The 26,632-nt window shown below is 51.2% G+C and overlaps 1 protein-coding gene and 1 long non-coding RNA gene across 3 annotated transcripts in view; both read left to right on the forward strand.

Moving 5' to 3' along the window:
* The first annotated feature begins 3,810 nt into the window (after window positions 1-3,810).
* The window catches only part of LOC101941056 (discoidin domain-containing receptor 2-like), a 147,374-nt gene continuing 124,552 nt past the window's right edge, over window positions 3,811-26,632 (forward strand). Inside the window, exon 1 of one of the 2 annotated variants that reach the window (XM_065572182.1) lies at window positions 3,811-3,988. The gene's annotated coding sequence lies outside the window, so the exon portion shown is untranslated. The remainder of the gene's footprint in view (window positions 3,989-26,632) is intronic. The other variant, XM_065572183.1, reaches the window with a different exon arrangement.
* LOC135976512 (uncharacterized) lies at window positions 21,999-23,986 on the forward strand. The gene is made up of 2 exons (XR_010593684.1): window positions 21,999-22,228; window positions 22,946-23,986. It is a non-coding gene; the product is annotated as an uncharacterized LOC135976512 (long non-coding RNA).

Here is a 26,632-nt window from a genome sequence, read left to right on the forward strand (position 1 = left end):
GTTCTGCAGTTCCTCTTTGAAGTCTGTTTCTGAAGTTTTTTTGTTCATGGGTACCTGGATGGAGGCCTGAGGCTGGATCACTTGAAGGGAACTGTGTTGTTGGGACTTCTGAGTAACCAGTAAGGTAATAAAGAAACTGTTTGATGCTGGCCTGGTGAATCTAGGTATTGGAATATCCAAGAGTTTTTTGGGGCTTGGCTGCCCCATTCTTTGCAGTTCACCCTAATTGGGTGACCACAGCTGGCCCACAGTGGGATCCCGGTAGCCATGGAGACAGTGTTGCAGTGCAGAAGGGGCAGCAGCAGATTAGTGATTTCACTGGGTAGTGGGGAACCAAAGAGCTGAGAAGTGGGCTAAGTGGTGGAACTTCAGAACACAGCAGCTGGAGACAGCAGTGTTGGTGGCAGTGGTAAGCCGCAAGGTTGGCAGCAGCAGTGAGCTGTGGTGGCAGGGACCATGACAACAGCAGAGACCGTGACAAGCAGCAGCAGAGACTGTGGCAGACCTCAGTGACATCGGTGAGCAGAGGCGGAGGCATCACTCAACTGCCCTTGTCCCTCAGTGGTAGGAGGTGAACCCACCCCAAGACATCCCTGGATTCTGGGTCATTATTGAGCCTGGACAACAAACCGTGAGTCAGGCGTACCAGAGTGAAAAGGGGTGTGGCATGTTAAAGAGACATTTATCCACTGGACTTTCACATCATAAGGTGGGAAACTGAGGCAAAGGTCACTGACCAACGTACTATGGGGCACTTGTAATGTTTTCCCAAACTAATATTATGTTTTCTTCTTTTAATAAAAGGTTTCTTTTGTTATATGCAGATTCAGTGCTTGCGACTGGGGAATATTGCATCTTAGAGGTGCCTGGGGTGATGTTTAGTTTCCCCAAATTACTGGATGGGGGTGTGCGACATGCCCCGGGGTACAACCTGGACTGTGGAATTGCTGTGCCTCCCTAACTCTCTAGCTCAAAGTACTTCTCACACTGCTCTGCTAGGGACGAGCAGCCCCTTCCCGCTTTGCTCTCACAGCCGTTAGCATGTGAAGGCACACCCAAAGTCACACCCAAAGTCACACGAAGGCTCTCATAGCCACTCATGAACTGTATACAGGGAGTTACAACTCTGACTGTTGCAACGTATGATCTGTTTTCATTATAATTTGCTCTTCAAACTGTCATCTCTAATAAATTTGTCGGTAATGCACAAAATTTGCAATATGTGGTGAACTGGCACAGGCTTGTTCCACATTGGTCTAAAGTTTCAGTTGCACCCTAATCTCTCTGGTGCCCCTTGCTCTTACCTACACAAATCCCAGGTGGTAGTTTCCTATGCTGCTCTCGCTCATTGGGTGTTCAGCCCATCTTCCATAAGGACTAAAGAGTTCTCAGATTCCAAGTGCCAGAGACATTTGTATCCACCCAGCAGAACTGCACTGGGGAAGCTGCAGCTGGCACATAAGAAAAGTTCCTGCACAAAGGAGGTTACACTCCAGACCCATTCTGAACAGCTCAGACCCACAGAGCACACCAGGGGCTGTGCAAGGGGAGCTGCTGGAAGCAGCGGCCAGTATGTCCCTCGGCCCGCGCTGCTTCCTGCAGCTCCCATTGGCCTGGAGCAGTGATCCGCGGCCAGTGGGAGCCGTGATCGGCTGGACCTGCAGACGGGGCAGGTACACAAACCGGCCCGGCCCGCCAGGGGCTTTCCCTGCACAAGCGGCGACCCCTGTTTGAGAAACCCTGCTCTAGGCAGTCTGTTCCATTGGCCTACTGTTCTTACAGCTAGGAGAATTTTCCTGAGATTTAATCTAAATCTGCTGTGCTGTAGTTTGAACCCAGGGCCTCTTGTCCTGCCCTCTGTGGCACGAGAGAACAACTTTTCTTCATCTCCTTTCAAGTATTTGAAGACTGCTATCAAAGCATACCCAGTTAACATAAACATAAAAATGGCCATACTGGGTCAGACCAAAGGTCCATCTAGCCCAGTAACCTGTTTTCCAACAGTGGCCAATGCCAAGTGCCCCAGAGGGAACGAACAGAACAGGTAAATCATCAAGTGACCCATTCCCTGTTGTACCTGTCTGGGTCAAAGAATTTGGTTTCTGATAACCTCTACATTAAGGAATACAAAATTTAAAAGCACCTAAGTCACTCAGGAGGCAAGTCCTATTGACTTTCAACGGGATTTAAGATCTTAAATCACTGAGGCGCTAATTTGACCCAATCAGACTAACAAATCAATTGCTGATTGGGAAGGGGAAAGCGCTAACAGAAGAGGTTAATATGTATCCATTTTTGTATTAAATTTGAAAGGCCTTTTCTACGCTGCAAAAAAACGCAACACCGTTATTTTTAAAGCCATTATAAAGTTGTGTGATTGTATAAAAATACTAACAACTGTTTTAATGGACTTTTTTGAAGCACAAATATTCTCAAAGTAGCTTAATGTTCAACATGGCCTGGCCCCCCTGCATGTGGCTAGAACCCTCCATATGGAATAATCATAAGCACAGAAGAACGGCCAGACTGGGTCAGACCAATGGTTCATCCAGCCCAGTATCCTGTCTTCCTACGGTGGCTAATGTCAGGTGCCCCAGAGGGAATGAACAGAACAGGTGATTACCTGTGATTATCAAGTTATCCATCCCCTGTTACCCATTCCCAGCTCCTTCAGCCTTTGCTCGTATGGCATACGTTCCATCCCTCTGATCATCTTTGTCGCTCACCTCTGGATCCTTGCCAGTTTCTCTGCATCCTTTCTATCCATTCATGACCAAAATTGGACACAGTCCTCCAGCTGAGGCCTAACCAGTGCCAAATAGAGTGATACTATCATCTCCTGTGACTTGCAAGCTATGCCTCTGTTAAAGCAACCGAAAATTGCATTTTTCTTTTTCTGCAACAGCATCGCCTTGCTGACTCATGTCGAGGTTGTGATCCACCACAGCTCCCAGATCCTTCTCAGCGGTGCTGCTGCCAAGCCAGTTCTCCCCCAGTCTGTATTTGTGCATTTGGTTTTTGTTCCCTAAGTGCAGCACTTGACATTTGTCTTTGTTGAACTTCATTTTGTTGTCTATAGCCCAGTTTGCCAATTTAGCGAGATCCCTCTGAATTGTAGCTCCATCCTCCAGACTGTTGGCAACTCCCTCCCCGCAGCTTTGTGTCATCTACATACCCTTCTAGCCAGCCCACCACCGCTGCTCTGCGGACACATGCACCAGGAGCAGTGGTGGATGTCTGACATCTATGCTTAGATCACTACAGCTGCAACTCTGCCATGTAGACACTTACTACAATGATGGGAGGGTTTCTCTCCGTGGTGCAGTAAATCCACCTCCCTGAAAGGTGATCGCTAGATCAACAGAAGAATTCTTCCATGGATCTTGTGCTGTCTACCCTGGGAGTTCGGTTAACTAGGCTGCTCGGGGGTGTGATTTTTCACACCCATGAGCGACTTGCCTGGGTTGACCTAACTTTTTACTGTAGCGACCTGAAGGGTAACAGGCAACTCCTATCCCAGCAAGAGGGCGGAAGATCCCACAGGAACCTGCAGCTAATGCCCTAGGAGGCAATACCCCCCATCACCGGTCCAGAGCATTCCAGAGACCCTCCAGTTCGGCCTCACTCCTTTCCAGGGGGCCCAACCGGCCAGCCAGGCCCTGCAGAGCTGGCCCCAGCGTCCACCCCAAGGATCCAGCTGTTAAATCCCCGGCAAGTCGCTAAGCCCCCGGGCTGCCAAATCCCTCTGTGCCAAGGCCGGGCAGGAAGCATCGCTGGGGTGACCCCCAGCCCCGCCGAGCCCCAGCCAGCAGCAGCGCTGTCGCTTTAAGAGCGGATCCTCGCGTCCCCCTCCCGCCCCTGGCAGCCGGAAGGGGGATGTGATGCAAAAAGAAGAAGGGGGAAAAAAAGAGAAAAGAACAAAACTCCCCGTGGAAGTTCGGAGCGCGGCGCCGGGACCCCGACTTCGCGCTGCGGGACGCGCTCCCAGGTACGAGGCGGGAGGGGCCCGGCCCAGCCCCGCTGCTCCCCCCGGCAGCTCGGCAAAGCCCGTCGGGGCGAGCCCGCCGCTGGAGGCTCGGCTCCCTGGCGCCGGAGCGGAGCCGCAGCGCTGCCCTGGTGTCTGCTCCGCGCGGAGCTCGCCTCGGGCTCTGCGGCTCCAGCCCAGCCCGCCCTGCCGAGGGACCGGGACCCGGACCCGGGCCGCGCACCCCGCCTGGGGCTCCCCGTCCCGGCGGGCAGGAGCGGGAGGCTCCGGGGAAGCGGCGGTCCCGGCTTTGCTGGCTGTGGGCGCCCCTGCTCCGGGCACGGCGCTGTGCAGAGGGGCCCCGCGGGGCCAGGCTCAGCCCCGCTCGCTGGCGGCTGGAGCGGCGCTTGAACGCTGCCCTTGGCGGGCTCGGAGCGGGAGTCCGAGCCCCTTACAACGGCCCCTGGTCCGCCGGGCGCTGGGTTCGTGCCTCGCTTCGGAGCCGGCGGCTTGTGCTCCGCCTCCGGGCGCGGGGCTGAACGCAGCCGGCGGTACCAGGGGCTGGTGAAAACCGCCCAGCCCGAGCTCGCCAAGGCGCGTTACTTTGGCCAGGTCTGCGCTACACAACGAGGTGGGACCTAACTTCCCTCGGCAGGCAGCCGGCACAGTTACTGTGTGTCTGGGTGGGGTGGGGTGGGGTGGGGGTGTGTCTGGGGTGAGTGGGGTGTGTGTGTGTCTGTGTGGGGTGGGTGTCTGTGTGGGGGTGTGTCTGTGTGGGGTGTATGGGGTGGGGGGTGTGTCTGTGTGGGGGTGTGTCTGTGTGGGGTGTATGGGGTGGGGGGTGTGTCTGTGTGGGGTGTGTGTGTGTCTGGGGTGAGTGGGGTGGGGGTGTGTCTGTGTGGGGTGTATGGGGTGGGGTGTGTGTGTGTGTGTGTGTCTGTGTCTGGGGTGGGTGGGGTGGGTGGGTGTGGGTGTGTCTGGGGTGAGTGGGGTGTGTGGGTGTGTGTGTCTGTGTGGGGTGTGTGTTTGTATGGGGTGGGGGGGGTGTGTGTCTGTGTGGGTGTCTCTGCCCTGGGCAGCCTCACCAGGGGCACTTGTATTGTCTGTGGGCCAGTAACAGCAGTGTAAATTTGCACTGACTCTGCCTCGACCTAGTGGTGTGACCGGGACTCTGGGCATAAGACGCATTTGTGTTGCCGGGAGCCAAATGTAAGTGGAGACTCTTGCACAGCTAGGCTGGCCTAGGCGTGTGGTGTGTCAGGCCTGACTCTGCTTTGAAATGTTAAGGGGTTGGGAAGATTGCACTGATCTGGGGAGTGGGTGGGGAGGTTAGGGTGTGAGCGAGAAGGAGACTCTGCCCTGCAGGATTAATAGCAGATTAATTAGGCTAATTTAGTCAGACTAATGTAAAGTTCTCAATTTACTCTCGGCATGTCAGAGACTTTACGACTGTCTCCTTGACATCAATATTGGGCAAAATAAAGTGACGGCTGATATGAGCCTGTGGTTCTCCACCTTTCCAGACCAGTACCCCTTTCAACAGTCTGATTGGTCTTGCGGACCCCCAAGGTTCACCTCACTTAAAGTACTTGCTTACAAAATCAGACATAAAAATACAAAAATGTCACAGTCACACTATTACTGAAAAACTGGTCACTTTCTCACTTTTACCATATAATTATAAAATACATTGATTGGAATATAAATATTGTACTTACTTTTCAGTGTCTATAGCGCAGTATACACTAGACATTGTCTGTACGAAATTTTAGTTTGTGCTGACTTGGCTAGTGCTTTTTATGTAGCCTGTTGCAAAACTAGGCAAATCTCTAGATGAGTTGATGTACCCCCTGGGAGACCTCTGCGTACCCCCAGGGGCACACGGACCCCTGGTTGAGAACCACTGATATGAGCTATTAAGAGGCAAAAGATAGAAACACATTGAATGCCAGTCAGTGTGGATTCACAGAAACCCGTCTTGTCAAACAAACTTGATATCGTTCTTTGACACCGGTATGTCTGGTTACTAAAGGTAACTGAGTTTCTGCAGTATGTCTGGATTTCTGTCAGGCTTAGTACCGACTCCATTCTGATTTAAAAATTAGCACTGTACGAAATCAATATGGCGCATGTTAAAACCTAGCTAACTGATAGATCTCGTCACATCCAAATACCAGGAATGCTTCTTCACCCTCATTGGTTTTGACACTGTATCAGTGGTTGGTATCGGTGGGAGGCATCAGTACCAATTTGGGGAGCAAAATTACATGAATGGTGTTGGGGGTGGGGTGGGGAAGGCAAGATAATTGTACGACAGGGGAGGGCAAACTTTTTGGCCTGAAGGCTACGTCGGGGTTCTGAAATTGTATGGAGGGCCAGTTAGGGGAGGCTGTGCCTCCCCAAACAGCTAGGTGTGACCCAGCCCCCGCCCCTTATCTGACCCCCCTGCTTCTCGCCCCCTGACGGCCCTCCCGGGACCCCTGCCCCATCCACCCCCCCATCCCTTGACTAAGCCGCCCCTGACTTCCCCCTGCCGCCCCATCCAGCCGCCCTATCCAACCACTCCTTCTCCCTGACCACCCCTGGCACCCCTGCCCCTGACTGCCCCCCGCTGCCCCATCCAATCCTCCCTCCTTACTGACTGCCCCCCTGGGGCCCCTGCCCCCATTCAATCCCCCTGTTCCCCGCCCTCTGACCGCCCCAACACCTATCCACATCCCCGTCTCCTGACCACCACCACCCTGAACTCCCCTGCCCTCTACCCAACCCCCCCTGCTCCCTGCCCCCTTACTGCACTGCCTGGAGCACCGGTGGCTGGCGGCGCTACAGCTGGGCTGCCCAGAGCACCAGGACAGGCAGCCGCACCGCCCGGCTGGAGCCAGCCACGCTACCGTGCAGCACAGAGCACCAGGACAGGCAGCCGCACCGTCCGGCTGGAGCCAGCCATGCCACCGTGCAGCACAGAGCACCAGGTCAGGCCACGGCTCTGCAGCTGCACTGCCCGGCAAGAGCTCGCAGCCCCGCCGCCCAGAGCATTGTGCCAGCGGCGCAGTGAGCTGAGGCTGTGGGGGAGGGGGAACAGCAGGGGAGGGGCTGGGGACTAGTATCCCGGGCCAGGCGCTCAGGGGCTGGGCAGGAGGGCCCCGCGGGCCGGATGTGGCCTATGGGCTGTAGTTTTCCCACCTCTGTTATAGGGTGTGTATATGTGTGTGTGTGTGTGTGTGTATATATATATATCTGTTATAAGTATATAGGTCCATGTTTTGGGCTGACAGGACAGAACTGGAGGAAAGTGGGAGAGAAGGGAAGGATTTGGAATGGAAAATGGAGAAAAATGAAAGCTCTGCTCATCCCCTGCTCTCCTGGGTGCTAATGTCCCCTCCCCCCCTTGTTCTCCTTCATCCTGACACCCTGTCCTTCGCTCTCCCGGATCTCTGTACCCTCCACTTTCTCTCCTGAATCCTAACACACATGCCCTAGTTGGCCTCCTAGATCCCAATGGCCTCTCCTTGCTCTCTCAGATCCTGGCATTCCCCCACCCCATTTGCTCTCCTGGATCCTGACACCCCCCCCCCCCCCGGCCCGGTCCCCTGTCCTTCTCCCCCCCACCCCTTCATGGGGGTCAGGTTGCAGCACTATAGCCCCAAGTACCCAATCCTGGAGCCACCTGATCTATGTGGCACTGTGATGGGGCTTAACCTCCATCACCTGCAAAGCAAGGGAAAGAGCCTAGTTAGTTAGGGGAGAGATGCAGGAGGGAGGAGCTGTGGAGAATTCCTAGAGGAAGGTCTAGTAGTTGGGACTGGCTGTGGCCAGACAGCAGAGCTGCCTGAGCAGGGCTAACTCCTGGGCTGGGGCTCCATAAAGCGGAGAGAAGCCCTGACCTGAGCTAGGCTCTGTGAGGACCAGGGAGGGAGACATCTGCAAGGGGCAGAAAGGAAGTGTAGGTGGTACTTAGCTTCCCAGCAGTGATGGGGTCAGTACCTTGACAAGGGGAAGAATTGAAGTCAAGTGCAGGAGGGGCAAAGGACCCCTTAGAGTAGAGCCCCGGAGGGGTGAAGGACCATTGGTAGAGCTGAACCCTGGCCGGGGACTGAACTGTTGTGTGGCTTGGCCAGAGGGCTGAGATACGGAAGACCCAGTGAGTGCAGAGAAGAGCCTCTAGGCCTGATAGTCGCAGCTGAGAAAGTGGCCACCGGAAGGGGTGTGAGAGGCAAAGTTCCCTGCAACGCCAGGTCCGGGCAGGAGAGGACACTTCACAGCAGTGCCCCCCAAACTGTGGGGCGTGCCGAGGAACGTTGTGTGTGTGATGGGGCCAGAGCCAGGCCAGCCCCCATGGGGGATGGGGAGGGAGTGTCGCGCTTCCAGCTCTGCCCCAACCCCTTTCAGCTCCCAGTCCTGCTCCGCCTTCAGCCCAGCCCTGCCCTCATTCCCTCTCTGCCTCTAGCTCCAGCTCCTCTCCCATCTCCAGCTCCGCCTTCAGCCCCAGCTCTGCTGCTGAGGGAGCCTTGGCTGTGCAGTAATGGGGGGCGTAGATACCTTCTGTTACTGGTAAGGGGTAGGGTGACCAGATGTCCCGATTTTATAGGGACAGTCCCGATTTTTGGGTCTTTTTCTTATATAGGCTCCTATTACCCTCCCCACCCCCGTCCCGATTTTTCACACTTGCTGTCTCGTCACCTAGTACGGGGGGAGGTGTGACTGGAAAAGTTTGAGCCCCACTGCTTTAGAGGTAAGGACGCGGGCGTACAGGTTGCAGTTAGGAGTCTGGGCCATGCTAGTAACGTTTCAGTGTGATGTGTAACGGACGCAGATCTTCACCTGATGGGTACCATAGTTGCTAGGCACCCAGGCACGTAAGTGATGCTGCCGGGCCAGTGCAGCTCTGGTGCAGGGATCTGGACTCTCTTGTGAGTCATGCACTAGCAGAACTGCGGAGTGATTTCTGGTCAGCGACATGCAGCCGAGGGTGGCTGGCTTAACCTGCGTGGCTCGGAGAGCAGAATGCCGCTGGTGCCTTGAGTGTGCGCAGCTACGTCGACAGGTGGGAACATGTGGCTCATTGAGTCCTCCTCAAGAACCAAGTTTTCTGGCTCAGGGACTCTCTCCGCCTCTGTGTTTGTGCAGCACCCAGCGGAACAGGACCCTGACCACCACTGGGACCTTGGGTGCTACCAGAATACAAACCATTAAGGATCATAATTAGCAGCATGCAAAGAGTTCTCTCTGTGGCTGCTCCTGTGTGTGAGAGTCACCAGAGACCGTGGAAATAGCCCCAGGTACAAGCTAGAAAGGCAAGATATTGGGATAGTCAACCCCCGGCTCACATATTCCTCAGCAATCTGCACCTAACATCTCCAGCAAGGCCACCGAATTCTCTGACATCCTGGTGTAGGAGGCTGGAGATTTTTGTGGCTGCTCTGTTAATTAATTAGAAATCTCCATGGTTTCATTTAAAATATGAAAATAAACGGTACACTCAGTACAGCAGTAGCAGTATTACACCTCTACCCCGATCTAACGCCACCCGACATAACACGAATTCGGATCTAACGCGGTAAAGCAGCACTCCAGGGGGGTGGGGCAGTGCACTCCGGCGGCTCAAAGCAAGTTCCCTATAACGCGGTTTCACCTATAATGCAGTACATTTTTTGGCTCCCGAGGACAGCGTTCTATCGAGGTAAAGGTGTCGTCGTTTTGCTGTTACATTCCAGGTATTTGATTGCGGTGTCTGGAGCAGTTCACGTGGCTCAGGGCTAGAGGTTCAGGCTTTTCTTGTAGACTCAGGAAGGCAGCACCATGTAGAGCAGTGACCTTCTGTCCATGTTTTCAAAGTTTTTTTTCCACAACCATGAGAGTGAGAAACAAGAGCTGGTTGGAATTTTTAGTTCAAAACTTTTTTTTGACAAAAAAGGCTCTTTTTCTAAACTGAAAACTTCCACCAAAAGCTTTTGCTTATTACATTTTTTTTTCCATTTTTTTTTTGTTGAAACTCAATTTCAAATTTTCATTTGTCTTCCTCTTTCACCTCTTCTTTTTTCCCTGTATTTTTTTTTCCACGGAAAGAATGATGATCAGAGTTTGGGTTTTTCTTTCACTTTTTCTTTTCTTCACGTTTCTGTTTGCCACTCTGTGTCTTCCAACGTGTCTCTAAGTTTGGAAGAATTACTGAGTTGCAAAAGGTAAAATGAGCTTTGGTGAGTCTACCTCCTGATCATTTTTCTAAAGTTGAGATGTTTAGAAAGCCACAAAGTGGCCGAAGGAAAAAAGAAAAAAAGAAAAGTGACAAAGAGAATGGAATCCCGGATGTCATTCCTTTTAGTGCTCTCAGCGGCAAAAGGGAAAAAACGGAATTGTTGAAATTTTTCAAAAACCTCTCAGAAAACTTCAAAACAATAAAGAAAAAAAAATGGTTCCCTTCCAGACCATGTGAAAAAGTAACAACTGGGGACATTTTACTTTTTTTTATGGCTTGTTTGTGTGTTTTTTCACTTGGTGACCACCCCTGCTAGAAACATTCTCTATAAAATGAAAGTTGATTTGAGAGCCGAATTCTGCAGGAGATTCCTCAGATCAGAGAATGACTGCGTGCACTGGAGTCAGAAAGGTTTCTTTGCTCTTCCTCTTGTTGCCTACTACTCCTGCCCTCCCGTCCTGGTTTCATAGCTGATAAAGACGGAAAAGACCGTTATGATGATATAATCTGACCTCCTGTGTAGCACAGGCCCATAGAACTGCCCCAAAATAATTCCTAGAGCAGGTCTGTTAGGAAAACATCCCATCTTTTTTTAAAAAAAATTGTCAGTGATGAGAGAATCCACCACGCGCCGTGGTGAATTGTTCCACTGGTTAATTACCCCCCCAGTTTACAAATTTGCACCTTCTTTCCTATCTGAATTTTCTACCTTCAGCTTCCAGACACTGGCACTTGCTATACCTTTGTCTGCAGGAATGAAGAGCCCATTATCAAATATTTGTTCCCCATGTACGGAGAGACTGATTAAGTCTCCCCTTAACCGTTTCTTTGTTCGTCTCAAAGAGCTTGTGATGGGTGCCCACCCCACACAAGACTTGAAGGGGTTAAGAAGGTGGCCAGGTGGGCTGATCAACTGCCCAGGCTGCACTTGGAGGGGGAGCCAGGGAGCAGGGGTTGATTAAATGAGGCTCAGCTGGATGGGAACAGGAGGGGCCCATATAAAGCCCAGGAGCTGAGAGCAGAAGGGGGCTGCAGTCACTCCCTGGGAGCAGGGAGGTGTGTTGGGGACTATAGGGGGTAGCCCATAGTTACTCCCTGGGAGGAGGGAGTTGGGAGGTTGGCAAACCCAGAATGGGAGGAGAAGGCTCAGGGGAAAAGTAGCAAGAATCACAGAATATCAGTGTTGAGGGGACCTCAGGAGGTCATCTAGTCCAACCCCCTGCTCAAAGCAGGACCAATCCCCAGACAGATTTTTACTCCAAATCCCTAAGTGGCCCCCTCAAGGATTAAACTCACAAGCCTGGCTTTAGCAGGCTAATGCTCCAGCCACTGAGCTATCCCTCCTAAGGAAGAGGAGTGCTGACCTTGGCTGCTGACTAGAGCTGGAACCCGGAGTAGAGGGTGGACCCAGGTTCCCCTACCAGCTAGTGAGGAAATGGCACTGGCTGGGCAGTGAATGGGAAGATTGCCTGAACCCATTTGTCAGGATAGGCACCCCGTAAAGGGGATGCATGGATAGTGACCTGGCCGGGGCGCCAAGTCATGAAGAAGAGGCCTCAGCACCCGGGGCAAGAGAGGGAGAGTGGCAACAGCGTGTACAATAAGCAGCAGAAGGGGGTCCCGGACCTGGAAGGAACTGATTCCCCAGAGCAGCCAGAAGGAGACTCCTCGTGGTGAGTGGACCCTGTGACAGAGCTCGATCACTACACGGCATGTTTTCCGATCCTGTAATCATTCGTGTGGCTCTTCTCTGAACCCTCTCCAGTTTTTCAACTTTTTTCTTGACTTGTGGACACCAGAACTGGACACAGGATTTCAGCAGTGGTCACACCAGTACCAAGCATATAGGTAACATAACCTCTCTACTGCTTCTTGAGATTCCCCTTTTTGTACATCCAAGGATCACATTAGTCCTTGAGCTCCCAGTGTCACGCTGTGGCCTAAGGTTCAGTTGATTATTCAGAGTCACTGGTTCCCAGGAAAAAGTCTCTTATCCTGCAGATATGGCCTGCGTTCTTTACATTTCCCTCTTAGGGATCTGAGTTTGTTCTGTACTATTTGTCATGCCCTTGTGAATTTCTCAGTTGCTGTTTATTTTCTGCCAGCCTTAGTGCTCCTCAGTCACCAGGTGGACTGTATTGTGGCTGGTGTTACGGCCATTGTGCAGTTATCTCTGCCAGCCTTAGTGCTCCTCAATCCCCAGGTGGCTGTACTGTGGCTGGTGTTACGGCCATTGTATAGTTATCTCTGCCAGCTGCAATATGAAGAACAGCAAGATCAGGCTCGTTGCATCAGCAGGTCGGGTTATAAGGAATTCTCCATGACTTCCCATCTTTGCAGGAGGGTTTTGTTTTCCTTTCTGGAGCTGCTTCTGTTCTGCTTAACAGCTCCACAGGCTCAGACTGTAAGAGGGAGGAAAACATTCGCCTCTACTTAGCAGCCGTTATTTGTTTTGCGGAAAGTGTCCCTTTTACCCTGAGGTCCCCCTTAATACCCACCTCCAAGCAGGAACATGCTCTCTTTAAAGTCTCTTTAAGGAATGCCAGAAGATAGTGTTAGGATATAGATATTTAAGCCTGTTTGGCCTATACTTTAAGAATTTAGATGTATTTTTATTACTTAGCTAGTTATAGAGGTATAAAAGAGAATTAAAATTGTATATTTGTGGAAGGGCCTTTTTTTACTGTGACAGTTTGAGGCCCTGTTTAGTTATATTGAAATAAGGCAATTTGGGGCAGTTAAAAAGGTGATGGAATCTATAAAATCACTTCACAGATCGCAGCAGATAAGTCACTCCTGCAGGGAAGTCTGTTTCAAAACCATGTATGAACTTGGAGGCAGAGATGTTTTTTGGAGGTCAGACTTCTCAGCTCATACAACATATCCTCTTTTAAACTTAACAGGTACACCACAAAGAATATCCAGAAATAACCGAATAATTGGAAATAACCGAAATAATCAGGACAGAAATAACAAATGTGAGAATGAACTAATTGTTATTAATATGTACATATATGTCATCCATGCTCCATCGGCTGGTAGGTTTGTACGTAAGTGGACCCTGACATTTTGTGGGTGAGGAAACTAAGTTTGGACATAGGAGGACTCAAGTGTTCAAGCTCTATAAAAGGGGTGACCAACCATGGCAAGGAAGCTTCTTCATTCCTAGTTCTTTGTTTATTATCCTTTTGTTTATTAGTCTATTAGTCTGTTAGTTCTTAATTGTTAGTTTAAGTCAGTTAAGTAAAACTCTAAGCCCTGGTCTACACTACAGGGTTAGGTCAAATTTAGCCGCGTCAGGTCGATTTTATAATGAATGGGTCTACACAAGCAACTCCGTTCCGTCGACCTAAAGGGCTCTTAAAGTTGACTTCTGTACTCCTCCCCAGCGAGGGGAGTAGTGCTAAAATCGACCTAGCTGGGTCGAATTTGGGGTAGTGCGGATGCAAATCGATGGTATTGGCCTCCGGGAGCTATCCCAGAGTGCTCCATTGTGACCGCTCTGGACAGCACTTTGAACTCCGATGCACTAGCCAGGTACACAGGAAAAGCCCTGGAAACTTTTGAATTTCATTTCCTGTTTGGTCAGCGTGGCGAACTCAGCAGCACAGGTGACCATGCAGTATCCCCAGAACTGTAGAGCGTAGAATGTTTCTACGCTCCCCCTATCATCTCCGTCCCTGAGGTTATCACAGAAGGCAAAAAAACTGCACTCGCGATGACATGTTTTCCGAGCTCATGCAGTCCTCCCACACTGATAGGGCACAGCTTAATGCATGGAGGCATTCAGTGGCAGAGGCCAGGAAAGAATTAAGTGAGCGCGAAGAGCAGAGGCAGGACGCGATGCTGAGGCTAATGGAGGAGCGAACGGACATGATGAAGCGTCTGTTGGAGTTGCAGGAAAGCCAACAAGAGCACAGACCCCTGCTGCATCCACTGTATAACCGCCTACCCTCCTCCCCATGTTCCATAGCCTCCTCACCCAGACGCCCAAGAACGTGGGGGCAGAGGGGAGGCTCCGGGCACCCAGCCGCTCCACTCCAGAGGATGACCCAAGCAACAGAAGGCTGTCATTCAAACAGTTTGATTTTTAGTGTGGCTACAATAAGAAATGTGGCCTTGTCCTTCCCTCCTCTCCCACCCCACCTGGGCTACCTTGTCCGTTATCTCATATTTTTAATAAATAAAGAAAGAATGCATGGTTTCAAAATTTGAGTTACTTTATTTCGAACGGGGGAGGGTGGTTGGCTTACAGGGAATTAAAATTAATAAAGGGGGCGGGTTTGCATCAAGGAGAAATACACATAACTGTCACACCGAAGCCTGGCCAGTCATGAAATTGGTTTTCAAAGCCTCTCTGATGCGCAGCGCGCCTACCTGTGCTCTTCTAATCACCCTGGTGTCTGGCTGCTCAAAATCGGACGCCAGGTTTGAGCAATTTGCCTCAACCTCCCACCCCGCCATAAACATCTCCCCCTTACTCTCACAGATATTATGGAGCACATAGCAAGCAGCAATAACAATGGGAATGTTGGTTGTGCTGAGGTCTGACCAACAGCGCCAGTGAGCTTTTAAATGTCCAAAGGCACATTCTACCACCATTCTGCACGTGGTCATGCTTGCCGTGGTATGGCGTCTGTACGGGTAACTCAGGAAAAAAGGCGCGAAATGATTGTCTGCCGTTGCTTTCACGGGGGAAGGGGCGACTGATGACATGTACTCAAAACCACCTGCAACAATGTTTTTGCCCCATCGGGCATTGGGAGCTTAACCCAAAATTCCAATGGGCGGCAGAGACTGCGGGAACTGTGGGATAGCTGCCCACAGTGCACCACTCCATAAGTCGATGCTAGCCCCGGTAGTGAGGACGCACTCCGCCAACTTAATGTGCTTAGTGTGGACATATGCAATCAACTGTATAAAATCAATTTCTAAAAATCGACTTCTATAAAATGGACCTAATTTCATAGTGTAGACATACCCCAAGTTAGTTTCTTTAGTCTCCTATAGCTCTTGGCTCTTTTGCTTCTCCTAAGCTCTGCACCTCCCACTCATTCCAAGACTATCAATAGCAAACCATCGGAGACAACTGCAAACAAATTAAACCACTTGGATGTCAAAAAGGAACATTACAACAGGCAGAGAAGCTCCCTGCCTGTGAATAAAGGCAAAAGACTGGTTCAGTGTAACAAAGGGTGCAGAAAGTCACTCCGTATTCTTTCGCTGAGGAAACTTCTTGGGGAGCAGGGCTGTTCTCATGGAAAGTTGGATCCTGGTCCCTGTGAAGCCAGTCACTTCTGCAACAGGCTGAGCTCTGGGGAACAGGAGCTTTATTAGATAAGAAAATTGACTATTAATCAAGTGTAGACCTAGGTTTGTATTTTATAATTTTCCTCTCACTAGAGGCAGGGGGTAACAAGGTGACTCAGTCCTGGGTACCCCGAGAACTATCACAGCAGCCCTTTATGTTGCTCTGTGATGGGGAGAGCTGCTTAATACCGTCACCCCAAAGCCTGGGCTGAGTTAGAGGGTCACTCCCTGAAGACATTAGAAGGGAAAGCAGTCTGCTCCGGGAGCATGGTGGGAGGGCTTCCCCAAAACACACCCCCAGGAAAGCTTGAAGTCAGGGCACAGAACTTCAGGTATTCTGGTGGAGTCCTCCATGTGCTGGAGCAGCTTGGAGAATCACATTGTTATAGCTGGAGAACAATGAGCAGTCAGTTACCCAACCAGATTCTAGCCCTTCTGTGGTTCCCCCATTACAATATTGGCTTTTGCCCCAAACCCTCTTGTCATGTATCTGTGACCAGTTCTTTGTGTGGAACAAAAGCAAAGGGATGAAAAGTTAACTCCCCCACCCCCAAGTGAACCTCCTTTCTGCTCCTCCGCTAGAGGCAAAACACACTGACCGCACACCCACCAAGCACCACAGCCCATGTCACAACTTGAACTCTGCTTGGTGGGGGAGGGCTGTGGGCCTGGCACGTCCATGAAGGCAGAGTTAAGGTTACGATGTATAGTTTGGTATATAGTAGTTGTGCTATTCATAGGTGAGGGGAGGTGCGGGCTGGGCAAGATGGGTTATGGATAGTAGTCTAGAAGACATCGGTTAGTAGCCCAGTGGAGAGAGTTCCCAACTAAGTCAGGAAAGCTGGGTTCAGGTCTTGCCTCTGCTACTGATTCCCTATTTGACCTTGGGTACGTTCCTTCCCCTGGGCCTTTTCTTGACGCATAACATAGAGATAATGAAACTCAGACCCCTTGTTAAAGTGCTGTGAAGCTGCAGATGAAAAGCCCTATATAGGGTGAAGCAGCAGCAGTCAGATGATAGGGTCCACAATAAGGAAACGGTTGAGAGCCTCTCTTATGAAGTTCTGTGACCCCATAGCTGGCAGGAGCATCTGTGCTTTGTTCAACTCGTCCATTAGCTTAACTGAAACTATTTACATTTCTCAAAGAAGAAACAATTTCCTCTCCAATTAACAACCCACTTCTGGGATCCCCATAAGGGTCCCTTTCAGCTAGGTCTCCAGCAAGTTAAGGTGTAGGACTCTATTTCCCATGTGTCCTTTGCTGATCAGATTTTAACTACTGTGCCATTAGAATGTCCCACGTGGCCCCGACTGCCTGGCCAGTGCCTAGGGAGAGAGCCGGGGCCTGTCTTCTTTACAGCAATGCGACTCAGGAGGCAATGGAGATACAAGAAAGAAACCAGCATAAGTGAGATCTGAACCAGGGCCAGAGTCTTTGAGCTAGCCAGGATCCAAACCATGTATGGTTGGCTTTTAGCCATCAAAATCAAACAGGAATTGTTCTCAGGAACCAAAGGGTAGCCACTCGAGTCTGTGGAGCGCAGGTGTATGCTTCACATGGGCAGTCCCACTATGCAATCGGGCAGCGACTCCGCATTAGTAAAGGTTTCTGTGTAGTTTCCAAGGTGGCTTCTGAAGAGGATGCCTCTGTAACTCAATCTGGAGGAGCTCTCGGGGCTGGCACGTGGCACTGAAATAGACCTATAGCTTAGTGCAGATAGGGAAAAGGAATCCCAGAGCTGCTAAGGATCCAAACCAGGGGTCGGCAACGTTCGGCATGCGGCTCGCCAGGGTAAGCACCCTAGCAGGCCGGGCCAGTTTATTTACCTGCTGACGCGGCGGGTTCGGCCAATCGTGGCCCCCACTGGCCGCGGTTCGCCGTCCAGGGCCAATGGGGGCGGCCGGAAGCGGCGCAGGCCGAGGTATGTGCTGGCCACGGCTTCCCGCCGCCCCCATTGGCCCGGGACGGCGAACCGCGGCCAGTGGGGGCCGCAATCGGCCGAACCTGCCACGTCAGCAGGTAAATAAACTGGCCCGACGAATCCAGGCTCTGAAATTCACTCACTTGCTGAGTCTTGGAGCAGGGATCCGTGAAGGCGACTTGGCTCTCAGCACTTGTCCTCTGTGCTTGGTAGGACTGCAGAGCTGAGTTCTAATGAAGGTTTGAAGGCAGCAGCGTTCTCTCTTTGTCTCTCCCTCCGCAGCCCAGCAAGGGACAATTGGCTGCTGCTCCCCAAGAGGAGATGATGGCATATAGAGAAAGCAAAGTTTCTTACCATGCGGCTTCCACAGATCCACCCCACGCTTCCTCTCTCCCTGCTGGCTGTGCTGGGGAGACAGAAAACTGAGGAGAGACCTATTGTTTCTTAGCACAGAGGCTGCTGGCTGGGCTCCAGGCACAAGACCACAGTGGGTAGCTACTCTGCTTTGCAATGCCTGTAGGTGCTGGGATTCCCTGGAAGAAGCCAAAGGCTAAATGATACAGTACCGGGAAAGCACCATTTCCACATTTTGCAAAGCAGGCTGTTGTTTCTGCTGCTCTGACCTGCCATACACACCCGGGGTGTATCTACATTGCAATTAGACGCCCGTGGCTGGCCCGTACCAGCTGACTTGGAGGCTCCGGCTGCAGGGCTGTTTCACTGCAGTGTAGACACTCCGGTTCGGGCTGGGGCCCAGGCTCTAGGACCCTGTGAGGTGGATGGGGCCCAGAGTCCAGAAGTCTACACTGCAATTAAACAGCTCTGCAGCTGGAGCTCCGTGAGCCCAAGTCAGCTGCTGCAGGGTTTTCATTGCCGCGTAGACCCAGCCTGTGAAGCCACTGCTAACCCTTTGCTATGAAAATCCCCTCCTGCTTTGTTATTTGGTGCAGAACCCTCCCCCCCCCACCGAGCTCTTTTAACTCAAGCAACTGGCTTTGCTCTGGCCAATGCCACAGTCCTTCTCGCCTGCCCCTGCACAAACCAACCCACCGTTGTTGGGTGACTGGCTTTAAAATGAGTGAGAGGGGCCTGGGGGATTTCAAAGGAGAGAAAACACACGTTCACTCGCGACTGCCCCTGCTCTGCACTGTCTGCGACCAGGAGTCTTCACTAGGATGTGAGAAAAATGTTTCAGAAATGCTCCCGGCGGCCCAGCCAGCCACGCACGGGGCTTTGGCAGGCACAGCCTGGCACACGGCTGGCAGCAGAAGGGAGCACTGAGCAGCTGCAATGTGTGTCTTGCCAGGTCTAGTGCTGGTGAAAGGTGGCAGCTGGGCCGTGGTAGTGAATGGAGTCCTCTGTTTATCTGCAGGGAAGCAGTAATCTTTTAAGATTAAGCTAGATAAGTTTATGGAGGGAACGGTTTAATGGGGTAGCATGGTTTTAGTCAAAGGAACAGTGTGCCATGGCAGGTAAATAGTATAATGGCTAATGAGGGTCAGGCTGGAGAATCTTGCCTACATGCTCGGGGTTTTACTGATCGCCATATTTGGGGTCGGGAAGGAATTTTCCTCCAGGGTAGATTGGCAGAGGCCCTGGAGGTTTTTCGCCTTCCTCTGCAGCATGGGGCAGGGATCGCTAGCTGGAGGATTCTCTGCTAATTGAAGTCTCTAAACCACAGGATTTGGGGACTTCAACAGCAGAGTCAAGGGAAAGGGTTGGGACGGCTTTGTGGCCTGCATCATGCGGGAGGTCAGACCAGATGATCATAATGGTCCCTTCTGACCTTAAAGTCTATGAGTAGGGCAAGGTTCCCATGCACCCTGCCATGCTAGCAGCCTCAGCCCTGACTGGGGTGGGGAGACTTCTTTTAAGGGACCCAAGAGCAGGTCAGTTTCCATGGCCAAGTCAGGGTGTGTATCTCCCCCTTGGTGGGCAGTGCCCACAGAGAGAGGAAAGGTTGCTCTACTCACACCAGGAGAATTTCTCTCTGGGTTGGGCTGACAGTATCTTCCCAGTTATTCCGAGAAAATCATCAGACATGTTTGAAGGAGCAGTGCTGTGAGACCTCAGCAAACCCTTGCGTTCCAGGTCATGGAGGCTGTGCTCTTTCTGGTACCCATTCCCTGAACGGAGTCAGGAAAATCCCTCCAAAAAAGAATGTGATTCTCTGACTTTGCAAGTTGTGGGGGCAGAGAATATACACTTGGACCCAGGTCTTTGCCAATGTTTGAGACTGGGTGAGAAGCAGAGGGGATACCTGGAATTAGTGTATGGGTCTCATATGAGCACAAATGTCTGTGAAGTACAACAGGACTGCTTCAACTTGCCAGGCAGCCTGTATTGCTTTCTGTAGTGTCTGGCAGGAGGCAGGATTGTAAGTTAACATTTCTGATGCTTCTGAATAGCCTCAGCTTCCCACGAGGAGAAACTCACGTCTGTTTGAAAAACTGCAACAAGGAACTTTTTTTCTCTAGATTGTTCAGTAGACGTTAATGGGGTTGCTATCCCAATAGTTACGCCGGATGACCCAGGGTAGTGGTTCTCAACCAGGGGTACATGTACCCCTGGGGGTACACAGAGGTCTTCCAGGGGGTACATCAGCTCATCTAGATATTTGCCTAGTTTTACAACAGGCTACATAAACAGCACTAGCGAAGTCAGTGCAAACAAAAATTTCACACAGATAATGACTTGTTTTATCCTGCTTTATAGGCTATACACTGAAATGGAAGTACAATATTTATATTCCAACTGATTTATTTTATAATTATGGTAAAAATGAGAAAGTCAGCAATTCTTCAGTAACAGTGTGCTGTGAGACTTTTGTGTTTTTATGTTTGATTTTGTAAGCAAGTAGTTTTTAAGTGAGGTGAAACTTTGGGGACAAATCAAACTCCTGAAAGGGGTACAGTAGTCTGGACAGGTTGAGAAACACTGACCCAGGCTACCGTCTGGTTCCCCTGTGTATGAAGCCCTATACTGGTGAACTGGACAGAAGCAAGGAACAGTTTAAATACCACCTGACTAATGGTTGGATGACTGTGGAGTAGCATTGCCAGGTTGAAGGCAGGTGGAGGTGCCTCGTGACAAGCCTGGGCTGCTGTGAGAAGTAAACTTCCTTGCATTAGACCTGCATGTTGTATATTGCACAGTAGTTGTGAAACCACACAGGAAAGTAACTGCCTATGGCTGGGAATGGAAGGCGCAGAGGCACTTTGAGAGTAAGTCCTACTGTTCATAGCAGAGCAGTTAGAGGAGGGAAGCTTGGAGTATGTATTGTGACGACAGGCCATAGTTTGTGTTTACTTAGGAAAGTCAAAGTGTATTTTTCCTGAATGAACTAATGGAACTGGATGAAATGCAGCCACCCGGGTAATGCTGCAGGAAATGTTTAGAGTGTTTTTTGGAACAGCTTGATTTGTGCTGTGAAAAACGCAGGGTTTGCTACTGAGTAATCAGCAGGGCCCGTGCTTGTTTTTTCTGAAACCGTGAAGACCTGTGGCAGTCCCATGGCTGCTCAGCCGCAGTCAACCAGGCACTGGCAAAGCCTGCCTAGGTGCTTGACTCACCCATTTCTTTACTGGCAGCTAGTCATTACAAAGAACTTGAAGACCGTTCGGTCTGTTGCTTAAAATACTGTTGATGGTGTTAAAAACTTAGTTCCTTTCCCCGTCCTTAACTGCACTCTTGGTGTTAACAAATATTTGTGATGGAAAGTTCTGGAGTTATTGAAGAATTGCTTCAAAACCCTTTCAGTAGCTAAATGTTCTCTGCAAAATAGATACCGAAAGTGGGGGACCTTGGCCTGCACTGCTCAGAATAAAAAGGATTTGTAAGTGATTCCTGAGTTCAGCTGAATTAATTAGGGCTGCAATAGTAATATTATTATGCTCGCTCACTATTCCACTATTGTTATGATTGTCTTTAAACCCAATGTCTACAACATCCGAAGGAAGATATTCTCTGTTCCTAGTGCCTACCAGGTGCTGAGGTTTGGATGAGGGATAATTTCCAGAGATGTAACCGAGACAAGACTAAGGTAATGATTGGAGGTTATGGAAGTACCCCAGAGAACTGATGGAGTTTATTCATCTCCCTGAATTGTGGGGGGACACGTGTCCAGTGTTTGCCCCCCCCAAGTTGTTACTGTCGGAATGTCCTGTTGCCTCTCAGATACATTTTGAGACTTGTCGGTTAACCAGTTTGTAATCCATTCAGTGTGTGCCATGTTAATTTTGTACTGTTCTAGTTTTTTAATCAAGGTACCAAGTCAAATGCCTTATAGAACTCTAAGTATGTTACGTCACACCTTTCTCAGCCAACCTGTAATTGCCTCAAAAAAAGATATCGGGTTCATTTGACACAGTCCACAGACCCATGCTGATGGGCATTAATTACATTACCCCCCTTTCATTCTTCGTTTAATCAAGTCCCATATCAGCTACTCCATTATCTACTCTGGGATCAACGTCAGCCTGACAGACTTACAATTCCCTGGGCTGTCCCAATTCTTTTTTTTTTTTTTTTTTTTTTAAATTGGCACAACATTAGCTTTCTTTGAGTTTTTCTGGAACGTACCATTATAGCCTTCTTTCGTGATTGTGGGAATATCGGTTTGGGGGAATCTAGTAAAGTGTTCTTAAACAATTCCTAATGATCAATAACATTTTTATGTTTAAATTCTTTCTACCAACTGTTGCCTCGTGTGTGATGGTGGAGTCACTTGAGGAGGCAGCGGTAGTCTCGGGTTTAACTGAGGATGGCATCTTTAATCTCTTTTGGGAGCTTCCCAGGAGTCCTACAGTGAAGAGCAGGCTGCTTAGGGGATGAGGTAATTACCTTTGGGTGCCACCCTTGTCTAATAGTGTCCCCATTGTCTGATATATTGGCAAAGACAGCTACTTACGCAACTGAGGCCATGTCTACGCTACAAATTTTGGTCAATGCAAATTGCAGTAAAGTTAGTATATTGGTCGTGTGCATGCATATTTGGCTGCTTGTGTGAACGCTCTGCATCCTTCTCAGGAGTTCTTGTGTTGATGCAAAGTGCAATGCACTGCTGGTAGGTAGGTCTGTGTGCAGCTCACCATCATATGGCGCGCATTGTCTTATGGGAATTTTTCACAGTGCATGGTGGGGCAGAAATGAGTCATGCAAGAGTGACTGGGAGCATGGGGTCAAGTTCCATCATGCAACTTTCTCCAGTCCATAATGCCCAGTACCAGGTTTACAATGGTGCCGGGCCCACACTCAGAAGGGACCCTGGTGCCTGGACCGTGGCCCCGTCCCCACAATCCGCCTGCGCCCGGCCCCAAGGCCCCAACTGCCATTCACTCCTCTCTGCCCCCTAACTTCCTGCTCGCTCCTCTCCAACCCCCCTCATGCAAGTGATGGGCAGAGCCTCAGGGGACGAGGCTGGGCGGAGGCTTGGGGTGGAGCGAAGGGCGGGGCCATGGTTTGCACGCCAGGGCCCACAAAAGATTAATCCAGCCCTGATAATGCCATCTATATCCTATAATTTTCACTTTTTTTTTTTTAATCCCACAAGCATGCACAGCACTTGTTGCTGTCCGCCATCTCTGACAGAAGCATGGCGCCCCCAGCTCCGCACTATTGGCTTGAACATTGCAAACACAGGGTGAACAATCCGTCGGTATTTGCAGAGTCAGAGCGGCGAGGGGCATGACTGTTTCTTTGAGGACAGTTTCTTGAGGGGCATAGCGAAAATCAAGGCACAGTTGTTGGTGCCGTTCACGGAGGAGATGCAGATGGTGGAGCGCCGTTTCTGGGCCCAAAAAATGAGCACATCATAATGGAGGTTTGGGATGACTAGCAGCGGCTGCAGAACTTTCAAATGTGAAGGCCACATTCCTGAATCTGGTTGCCGAGGTTGCCCCCGCCCTCTGGTGAAGAGAAAACCAGAATGTGAACTGCACTGACAGTGGAGAAGCGAGTGATGATCACACTGTCGAAACTTGGGACACCAGATTGCTACCGATCATGGGCAGTCATTTGGAGTTGGACAATCCACAGTGGGGGACAGTTGTCATGCTAGTGTGTAGGGTCATTAATCATCTCCTGCTATGCAGGGCTGTGACTCTGGGCAATGTGCAGGACGTAGTGGATGGCTTCACAGCAGTGGGGTTCCCGAACTGTGTTGGGGCGAAGATGGCACGCACAGGCCTATTATGGCATCAGCCCATCAGATAGTAAGGGCTGCCTTTCTGTGGTTAAGCAAGTGTTCGTGGATCACCAGGAATGCTTCACTGATGTCCATGTGGGCTGGTCAGGAAAGGTCCATAGCACTTGCATCTTTTGAGAACAAAGGTCTTTTCAGAAAGCTGCATGCAGGGGGTTACCACTGGCAATATTGAAATGCCAGTAGTGATGCTAAGGGACCCCGCCTACCCTTTCAGGAGCGGATTTCAGAGTATCTTTGACAGTTTCATCAAGCTCTCGCAGGAGGAGACAAAGAACATCCCTCTGTACATAAACTGCTCCCCACCTAAACCAACAGGGGAATGAAAAGCAGGTAACTCTACCTCTGTTTGGTGTACCGCAACTTCTCATACAAGTAAAACAATGAAAAGTCCGTATTTGTGTCCGGCTCACTTGGGATTGGGCTGAGTGTCACCTTTACTGAGAAACATGTAAGGAAAAAGGCCTGCACATGCTTACCCAGGATTCCTTCCCCTTTATGGGGCTTGTCCGTGCTTGGCTGGTGGGACTGACTAGACCAGTGGAGTTTTGACAAGATCCTGGCATGGCTGGTCCTCTCCCCCTGCGTCATAGAATCATAGAATATCAGAGTTGGAAGGGACCTCAAGAGGTCATCTAGTCCAACCCCCTGCTCAAAGCAGGACCAATTCCCAGCTAAATCATCCCAGCCAGGGCTTTGTCAAGCCGGGCCTTAAAAACCTCCAAGGAAGGAGACTCCACCACCTCCCTAGGTAACGCATTCCAGTGTTTCACCACCCTCCTAGTGAAATAGAAACAGAAACAGCGTCCTCGCTGTTCATGGCAGGGTTCTGTGTCTTGGGCTTCTCCGAGGTCTCCATGGCGGTCTGCAGGGTGCTGGAGCGGTCTCTGCCAAATATGGCACGCAGCTCGCTGTGAAAGAGGCGGGTCTGTGGCTTAGCATCAGATTGATTGATGGCTTCTCTGGCTTTGTGGTATGTGTGGTGCGGTTCCTTTGCTTTCCTGTAGCACTGCTGTCAGACCCCTTCACCTGCATCCCCTGTGCAATCTGTTCATAGGTGTCCACATTTCTGTGGCTGGTGCATAGCTGTGTCTGCACAGCCTCTTCTCCCCACCGATCCAGGAGATCCAATATTTCCTGCGCGCTCCAGGTGGGAGTGCACCTAGTGCATGGAGTTAGACTGGCTGGTCGGGCCATTGCACACAACACAGGGGAGCTGGGAGATGTGCTTGTCAAACTGGGGGCAATCGAGAAAAGGCATTTCAAAAATATGCAGGAGTTTTAAAGAGGGGTAAGGCTTCCAGTCTCCATAACACCTGGGCAGTAGAGTTCACAGTTGTGGCCAGAGTGGTCATTGTTGGGCATTGTGGGACAGTTGCTGGAGGACTGTTAGGGTGGACATAGGTCACTCGGTGTCTACACTCGTACTGTGTCTATCTCAGTAGGTTGACCATGGCCCCATGCTGTTGGGGGAGGTGGGGTGCTTACATTGGCCAAAGACAAATTTGAATGTATTTGTACAAATAGGCCTGGTCTATATTATGAGATTAGGTCAACGGAAGTTGCCTTGTATCAACTGTGACGAACTGGGCCTGTTCTCACTGTGGTCTGTGAATGCTGACAGGGGAGTGGGGCTGGGATAGTCTGCATTGGAGGATGGGATCTGCCCGAGGGCACATACCTGAGTGTGTAACATGAGAACCCAGGAAGGGGTTGAAGGCCAGGTGACTCCTGAGCCCGGGAAACCGAACAAAGGCTGTGGGAGGGGTCGCTGAGGGCAGAGTGCTGGAAGCGAGCTGGAGAGATGGCTGGGAGAAGGGATGGCTCTGACCCCCCCGAAGGGGGGTAGGCTGGAATGCCCTGGGACCCCAAGCTGGACTTAACTGAGGGGGTCCTGTTGTCTGTGCCTGCAAGACCTGTCTTGGACTGTATTCCTGTCATCCAAATAAACCTTCTGCTTTACTGGCTGGCTGAGAGTCATGGTGAATCGCAGGAAGCCGGGGGTGCAGGGCCCTGAGTCCCCCAATACTCCGTGACAACTGGTGGCAGCGGTGGGATCTACTGCACCCCGTGGACGGCGCTTCCTGCAGTAAGTGACTGGGGAGCAGTAAAACGAAGGGGGATTGACGGGGACCAGGCCTGCTGAAGAGTGGGAGAGAGACGGTTATTACCCCTGGGAGTGTGTGACCAGCGAGAAGGACTTTTGCAGTAACAGGGTCCCCCGGGGGGATCACAGCGAGTGGTCCCAGGGGCGGAGGAGTCTGCAGCTCGACCCTGGCAGAGAGGCGGTGACCTCGAGAAGGGCTGGCACACTAGGGGTCCCCCTGGGAACTGTGGGGAGCTGTGAGCACGCAGGCCGGTGAGTGGCCAGCAGGAAGATGTATGCCAAGCGGCTTAAGAGCGACCTGGTGGAGCTGTGCAAGCAGAGGCGGCTGCGCATTGGGAGGCTCACCAAAGAACAGCTCATTGCCCAGCTGGAGGCGGAAGATCGCGCGAATGAACTGATCCCTGTGTCTCAGGGAAGCAGCCTGGCAAATGCAGCGCAGGCACCAGTGTCTGTCCCAGCTGGGAGTGGTCAGCCGGCTGCTGAGGGCTTCCCGAGACCCCTCCTTCCTATGCCTAGGGGAAGGGTGGGGAGGAGCCCAGCAAATACCGAAGGCGCCGTGACCCTCCCGTCCAGCAGGGGATCCCCCCGGCGAAGCCCGCCAGCCAGCAGAGGATCCCCCCGGCGACGTTCGGCATCCGTGGAGCGGAATTGGCTGGAATGGGAGAAAGAGCTAAAACTGAGAGAGCTGGAGGATCGTGAACGACAGAGACAGCATGAACGAGAGGAGAAAGAGAGACAGAGACAGCATGAACGGGAGGAGAATGAGAGACAGAGACAGCATGACCTGGAACTGGCGAGATTGAAGGGCAGCGAACCCCCGGCTGCGGTGAGTGAGGGGGGACTGCACGGAGCTTTGATAAGTGCATCATGGCCCCATACAAGGAGGGGGAGGACATGGATGACTTCCTGGAGGCCTTTGAGACGGCCTG

This window comes from Chrysemys picta, chromosome 18 (genome assembly GCF_011386835.1).
Source record: "Chrysemys picta bellii isolate R12L10 chromosome 18, ASM1138683v2, whole genome shotgun sequence".
Lineage (NCBI taxonomy): Eukaryota > Metazoa > Chordata > Testudines > Emydidae > Chrysemys > Chrysemys picta.